Source organism: Pteropus vampyrus, unplaced genomic scaffold (genome assembly GCF_000151845.1).
Source record: "Pteropus vampyrus isolate Shadow unplaced genomic scaffold, Pvam_2.0 Scaffold35, whole genome shotgun sequence".
In the NCBI taxonomy this organism is placed as follows: Eukaryota; Metazoa; Chordata; class Mammalia; order Chiroptera; family Pteropodidae; genus Pteropus; species Pteropus vampyrus.
The window spans coordinates 3,885,184-3,893,068 of record NW_011888816.1 but is presented as its reverse complement, the minus strand read 5'-3'; the positions used below and the strand labels follow the sequence as shown (position 1 = coordinate 3,893,068).

The following is a 7,885-nucleotide window of genomic DNA, read 5'->3' as shown; positions in this document are numbered from 1 at the left end:
GGGAAGGCAGGGTGAGGGTCGCTTTGCCAGGAACAGTGATGAATTCACACTGCCCAGCCGCACCCTTGCCTCGTCAGAATTCCGATCCAGAGACTCTTCTCAAAAAGCTGAGAGGGCCTGGTCTGCAATCCTGGGACAGAGCCTTGCTTCTCAAAGTGCAGCAGACAGAGTAGCAGCCTGGGCACCACCTGGACACTTCTTAGGAATGCAGAGTCTGGGCCCTTCCCCGGAACTGCTGACTCAGGACCCGCAGTCTGACAAGCCCCCCAGGTGACCTACGGCTCGCTGAGCCCGAGAATTCCTGGGAGGGCCCTGCCCCTCTCTCTTCTCCCACAGCCCCTTCACTCACCTCCACTGCGATGCTCTCACGTTTGCTGCAAGTTCACCCCTCACTCATTTGTGTCGCTGACTAGCGAGGGGCCTTAGGCGAGTGGCTTCACCGTTCTTGAGGCCTTCTTTCCGCACAGCTAGGATGAAGAGGATCATCTCTCCCCTAAAACATTGTTGCGAGACAAAGTATTTAAAACATCTAACTCTGCCAAGCACACAGTAGGCATGGGAAAAAGGTCTCAAGGTCTAGCTTCGGGCTTGAACTGTGGTAATATTTAGGAAATGTGATTGAGTTGAAGCAGGTTGACTTTCCAGACAGAATATCTGCACAGATGGGGAGGGAGTTTCAAAACCTTTGCTCTCCCTGACTGCTCGCCTGTCTTCAGCTGTCTATGCATAGAAGTATTTGTCCCTGCCTTGCAGCATTCAAGAGGATGGATGGAGACTCTGGGCAGAGAGCAGGGCCAGGGGCCTTGCGGCCCTGGCATTTTGAGCTCACACACCGACCTCCAGACTTCAAAGCAAATGCAGCAAACCAGTGGTGTGTGCCAAAGTCAGCCCTGGCTTCTCTTTTATTAGGTCTATCGATATGTTTTAATTTTTTTAAGTTCCTTGAAGACTTTGGAAAATCTAGAGAATTTAGAAAAAAAAAAAATCTGACTTCTCGTCTTTTCTTAACAACACTGGCATCTTTCAACCCTCACTGCCTGGCAATCATTGACTGGAAGCAAGAGCAGCTGCCCTCTTTGGCTGGACCGACCCTCTCCACTATGTCATAGTCCTCGCCATTCCCTCTTGTCATGTTTACCCATATACATTCCCTGTTTGGCCTCAACCCCCTATCTTGCTGGCCTCGCCTCGACTGGAAAAAGTAGAAGACCTCAGGGAGTTTGAGAAAGACTTTGGCCTTCTATAAGCCACGGAAGGAGGCTTTGAATGAATATTTCATCTTCTTAAGGGTGAGGGAGACCCTCAAGATACATTTTATGTCTCTCACTATTTGAGCTCTTAAGGTATGCCAAGATTTTTGCATAATTTCCATGTTTTACCTTTCCAGTGGTTCTGTAAGGTGGGTGTCATAAGTCTCATTTTGTGGATGAGAGAAGTAAGGCTAAGAGAGATACATATGTTGTCTACAACTACACAGAGCCAAGACTGAAACGTGGACATGGCAGAACCCAGGAGTCCAAGGCCTTGGCTATAGGCTTAGCTTCACATAAGTGCACATAGAAGGTTGCAAAGCGAAAAAAAAAATTAAAAAGAACCAACCGTTTCCACCCTAGTTATTTATAAACTCTGACACCAGTTAAAAAGAAAGGAAAAATCAATCAGTAACAAATATTGTCAGATGGCTACTCTTGCACTTTCATTTGTAATCAAATCCTCTTGGGCAAACCCTCTTTTTGACGTATGTGACAGACAATGTGAGAACATGGGTCTTCTATGGCCTACTGCACACTGTGTCAGCAAGCAAAGAGTTGATTAGGTCCTTGAGCTGCAGTCAAACCTTAATGTGGGTCGTGTCCCTGGTGGCCAGCTGCTCTTCACAGAGTCCTGTTTGACCATGAGTTCTTATCACCCAATTCTGACGCCATCTCGTCATTCTTTTGAGTCACACTCAGAACTCCTCTCTTACCTCTCCAAGCCTGGAACACCCCAAGAGTGTAGCTTAACAGAGAATAACTAGGCCCCAAGTCAGTTCTCCAGTCATAACTTTATATTATACCACCTTCAAGTCACAGTTCCTCTTTAAATAAACCCTTCTCAGTTTTCTGTCTGATGCGGGATCTTGTTGAACTTACACATTGATAGAATGTTAAAAGGTTCAATTTCCACATTCATGTGAATCCATCTCCTCCCACAGGAACTCCTTCCTCAGCAACTCCAACAGAATGGTGATATAGCAAGTGCTTATGCTCTAGAAAATATGAAACATATTACCTCAGGGGGGTATTCTCTTCTATTTTTCAGAGCTCTCGGTTTTAATAAGCCCTTTTTAAACTTTCCTGAAATCTACTTCCTTTTTATATCATTCACCCATCAACAAACCTGTGTTGAGCTCAGATTCAGTTATGACATAATACTGCAAGTGACAGAAACCCCAATCAAACTGACCTAAGAAAAGGCATATGCCCCAAAAGACCAGGTGCTGCTCCCTTTCTAATTTGCCTGCCTCGTTGTCGCCCTACTCATCCTTAAGCATTCGTGGCAGCTCTTGGGTCAGCCTTCGTGTTAGCAAAGTGGCTGCTACAGCTCCAGTCCTCTTACCACATCTTCTAGGAGAACGTGGAGGCAACTTCCACGTTAGCTTCCTCTATGTCTTAAGACTCACTCTTATTGGCTTAAAATGAGTCATGTGCTAGATGTTAACTAGACTTACTGCGGTGATCATTCAGCAATGCATATAAATATATAACAAATTATTACGTTGTACCTGAAACTGATATAATGGCATATGTAATTATACCTTAATAAAAGAATTTTTTTAAATTAATTCACGTACCATCTCTGAACCAATCACTGCAGCCAAAGGGATGGGATATGGAAATGGGGTGGGAGTGGATATTGTCTATCCCTCTGCAACCAAAAAATTTGAAATAATGGAAGGGTAAATTTTCTAAAGAAAAATGAGGACACCTTTGGCAGGAGATTAGGAGAATGGATGCTGGGAAGGAAGCCACAAATGCCTTCCACAAGTCTCTGCTTTGTGACAGCTGCCATGCTGGTTACTGAGGATGGCAAGTTGAATAAAATCCAGTCCTAGCCTCAAGAAGCTAATAGGTTGGTGGAATCATTCATTATTCCTGTACAGGGTTCTCATCAGAGCCACATTCTGGAGTAGAGAGAACACATCTTCCTTTTATGAGGCTCTTTCCAGGCATTTGAAGACATCTTGCCCACCTCTTCCAAATTTTTCCCAAGCTAAACATCCCCAATTGGTCTGGTCGTAAGCCCTCTGACTGGATGCACAAGACTCGGCCCACCAGTGCCTGGGCTAGTCCAGGAGCAGTGAAAGTCAGCAAACCACTGAAATGGAGAATGAGAAGATGAGTCTTAAAAACAAAGGCGGACGGAGGAAGGATGCTGGAGGGCAAGACTGCTGGATCCTCTTCAAGGGGAGCAGACGAGGGACAAGGTGAGGAAGAGGGCGTCCAAGGATGTGAAGGCCTCAGGCAAGGAGAAGACGCTCTGAGAATGGGGAGGGACTGGCCATCCTGCTGGGGGAGAGCTGCCTCTGGCCTGCTGGGAGGCAGTGGGCACAGCCGCAGGCCTTCGTGCTGGCTTCCGGCCTGAGCTGCACTCTGAAGGTGACAAGTGGCCAGTGAACGTTGCTGTTTGAGAGAGAATGACGTGGTAAAGTTCAGGCTTAGAAAAGCCTGCTTTTTAAGATAGCTGTCGAGCAGGGACGCGAGAGGTGCCAGTTAGGAGTTGAGCAGACATTATCTCAAATTCTGTGTAGTTGGCTGTCGTATTCTCTCTAAAGCAGACGCTGCCCCCAACACACACGCGCACACACACACACACACACACACACACACACAACACACACACACACATACACACACAAAACATACATGCACACAACATACATACACACATACACACACAAAACATACATACACACACGCACGCACACGCACACACACACAACATACATATACACACATACACACACAAAACATACACACAACATACATGCATACACACAACATACATACACACGCACACACACAACACACATAAACACACATACACACACATACACACACACACAAAACATACACACACACAAAACATACATACACACACACACGCACGCACACACAACACACATACACACACAAAACATACATACACACATACACACACACAAAACATACATACACGCACGCGCGCACACACACACACACACACACACACACACAGATTCCACCACCAACTCCTGAGAGAACCTCTCAAATCACCAAAAACAGCTTCTCTCCCAGTTTCGTGTCATCGTCAGTCATCTCACAGCTACTCGTGTGTGTGTGTGTGTGTGTGTGTGTGTGTGTGTGTGTGTGTGTGTGTGTGTGTGTGTGTGTTGGGGGTGAGGGCTTCAGTGACCATCTTTTCTGCCTTACTATTCAATGTTAAACACTTTGCAAAGAGACCTAGAGTCATTTTGAAAGAGAAAACTGAGCTCGCTGTCCCCAGAGAAACCTCCTCTGTCCATTGAAAACCCCGAAATGGAAAGAGGGTACATCTGGGACAGAAAGAGCACCAGCTATGCACTGAGTCACCGTAGGGACTTGGGACACATATTCCATGTTCCCAAACCACCTCCATTTCCCCCTGTGTTAAATGGGAGAGAGACTCGCCAGTTCTGCCCGCTTCCTGGGAGGCTAAAATGAAATAGAGAGAAAGAATTGTTGGAAAGTAAGAGTTAAATGCTTCCTTTGAGGGCCATCTATATAGAACAGGCCTGTGACAATGTTAATAACAGCTAACGTTTATTGGGTGCTTTCTTTGGGCCAGGCAACCTCATTTCCCCTTTTAATTCTCACATGACAGACAAAGAAGGGATGACCCAGAGGGGTTAAGTAATGTCATCAAGGTCACTGCTAGTTAGCAGCAGAGCTAAGATTCAACCCCAGTGCCGTGTGGCTCCAGGGGCTGCCCTGTCAGCGTGTCCACTCTGGACTGTCAGCTGATAATCGATTCTTAGTCTAACGACTGGTTCTCCACACAAAATTCAAACTGGAATGGCGTATTACCTTCCCCATACTCTGGAAAAAGAGAAGAGTCCCCAGGTACCAGGTCTGTATTTGGAGAGAATCAACACTTAACAGGATCTGGCTTTGGAAGGGTATGAGAAACTTTCAAACAGAAAATATGTTCTTATCTTCAAAGCGATCGCTGGAGTTAAGAATAGAGAGCAGATGACGCAAACAATGTCCACTGTACTTTAAAAATAAGGATACAGGATGATGACACAATTGCCAAGCTTATTGGGGAGAAAATATGTAAACAGTTCAACCGAGATCGGCCTTAGGTAAATAATCAGCCAACATGTATTGAATACTTACTATATGCCTAGGCAAATACCATACTACTAATTCCTTTTATAAAAAAATTGTGATTAAATATACGTAACACAAAATTTACCATTTTAACCAACTGTACGTTTTAAGGATACAGTTCCGTTGCCTTAGGTACAATCACCTTGTCATGCGACTCTCACCACCATCCATCTTCAGAAACTTTTTATCTTCCCCAACTGAGCTCGGTACCCATTAAACTTGAATTTCACCTCCATGAGCTGCCTAGCGTGGTCACATTCACCGATTCCTTTTTTTAAGCAAATGCCACTTTTTTACATTGCACTTTTTACACAACAGAGCAATGGGCACAGAACGGACACGTTGATTTACCGATTCGCTCATTCACTCGTTCAAGCGAGCGCGCCTAAGTGTGCTACAAAATAATTGCCTTCTGTCGCTTGACGTGAACCGCAGTGAGACAGGAAAAACATAAAAATGCCTCAGTAACTTCTGAGCTACATTTTTCACAAGGCTGTGGGAGAGCTGGCAACAAGGAGAAAGGATGTATTTTTGAAAGGATAAAGCCCCCTTATTATAGTATTACACAAAATTCCTGCTGCTACAGTTTCCTTCAGGAAAACTCCAGGCTCAGCCAGTACCGGTGTATGAAAAACAATGAAGACATTCTGAACCTCTCTTTTCGAAGCCAAGAACAAGCTTCGGGAGTGTAAGGAAATGTCACCGTAAAAGTCTGGGGACGCGGAGGCATCCTGGAGACCACACTGGCTCAGCTTTTATCCTCGTTGTTTTATGCCACACCCTGCCTTCCTCTCCCCTAGTGTGGAAGCTGGATAGGGAGAACCTTCTCTTTTGCTGGATACTTCTTAAACTCCCAATGGTCGTTTGATTCCATCTGACCGAGAGCGTTAAATGTCAGGAATGCATATTACGTTTTCTATGTGTGTGCATGAAGCAGAGAAGCCCATGTCGATCCTTTAGTGTTCTTCCAAGGAAGATGGAGCTACGTGGATATCTAGTTTTTAAGTGAGCTCTAGGGCAGGTTGTCTCCACCTCTGCACTACTCACAAGTGAGGACAGGTAATTCTTTGTCGTGGTGGGCTGACGTCTGCGTCGTAAGACATTTAGCAGTATCCTTGGCTTCTGCTCACTAGATGCTGATAGCACTGCCCCCCACCACACGGACACGCAAACATTGTGGTTGTGACAACCAAAAATTCCTTCCGTTGTTGCCGAATGTCCTCGGGGAGTAGAGTGACCAGATTTAGAAAACAAAAAAGGTGCCTAGGTAAATTTGAATTTCAGATAAGCAAAGAGTCGTTTTATTATAGCAGTTGGGACATATTTATAACAAAAAGTCATTCATTGTTTATCTGAACTTCAAATGTAACAGGGCATCCTGTTACATTGTGTATTTTACCTGGAAATCCTACTTGAAGAGGGGTGAAAAATTGCCTCCAGCTGAGAACCACTGATCGAGGGCAACCAACCATCCCCGTTTGCCCAGGAATGTTCTGGCTTTAGCACTAAAAGTCCAGCATCCCGGGAATTCCCTCAGTCCCGGGTGGACTGGGACAGATGGTCACCCTGTAAGGTCCACCCTCAGTCTTTTGTGCTCGTTTCAGCTTCTGGGCTCCCCACAGCCCTTGGGGGACGCTGGTGCTTTCGGTAGATGGAGAGGCTTCATTGCGAGATTGACAGATAGGGCTCTCCATGGGAACTACTAAATGGAACTATTTCTGCTGAATTGTTGATTCTCAAACACAACTAAAACATTACCAATAATGGCTCGAGTCAGCCTTCAAAGTGGCCTATTGATTTTGATAGCCTCAGAGTAGATTATTCTTCCCAGGGAAAAAAAAAAAAAAACATCTATATCCCAGATATTCCTCATAAATAACCCAATATTCAGAGCTAATGGAACTTCCCCACCAGCTAGTGAGACTATAACTATACTTTGGTTTCCCTATAAATCCTCATGATGGATTTTTTGTGAGCTATTGTTGCCCTGATTCAGAATTGTATTGACTGGTCTCCCCCTGCATCCTGGGCTGTTTCTAGGCAACAGTGATTCTTTTTCCTCCTGTCTTTTTACATTGGGCAATACAGTAAAGTGAGGCATGACGAGGGGGTGTTCAAGAAGATTCTTCTGTGCTAACGTATCTATTGCTACCCATGATGTTACTCAGTCCACCGCAGACTCCATACCCAACTTTTCAGTTTTTTTCACAGAATTTCGGACTTAAGGCAATATGAACAGGAAATCCATCTTGGGTTTCTTGAGCCCATATTGGGTTTCCAGTCATGATAATGGCCACCTGACAACTCTGTAGTTGATGATACATGGGGGTAAAATAAAGTGTTATCCAAGAACTTGGAAATGAGGCATTTCCCAAGAATTAAACAAACATGGTCATATACAATGGCTGTGACTAATTTGATAAATGCGCTACCGAGAAGTCTGGAAATTGCCTATATTTCCATCAGGGCTTCTAGACACGGTCTCTGAGAGGCAG

General features: G+C 45.0%; 1 long non-coding RNA gene across 1 annotated transcript in view; it reads right to left on the bottom strand.

The window, feature by feature from the left end:
• Window positions 1-349: 349 nt before the first annotated feature.
• The window catches only part of LOC111738090, a 13,000-nt gene continuing 5,464 nt past the window's right edge, over window positions 350-7,885 (bottom strand). Inside the window, exons 2-3 of the long non-coding RNA XR_002779678.1 lie at window positions 2,133-2,248; window positions 350-493 (exon numbers count right to left, since the gene is read on the bottom strand). This is a non-coding gene — a long non-coding RNA (uncharacterized LOC111738090). The remainder of the gene's footprint in view (window positions 494-2,132; window positions 2,249-7,885) is intronic.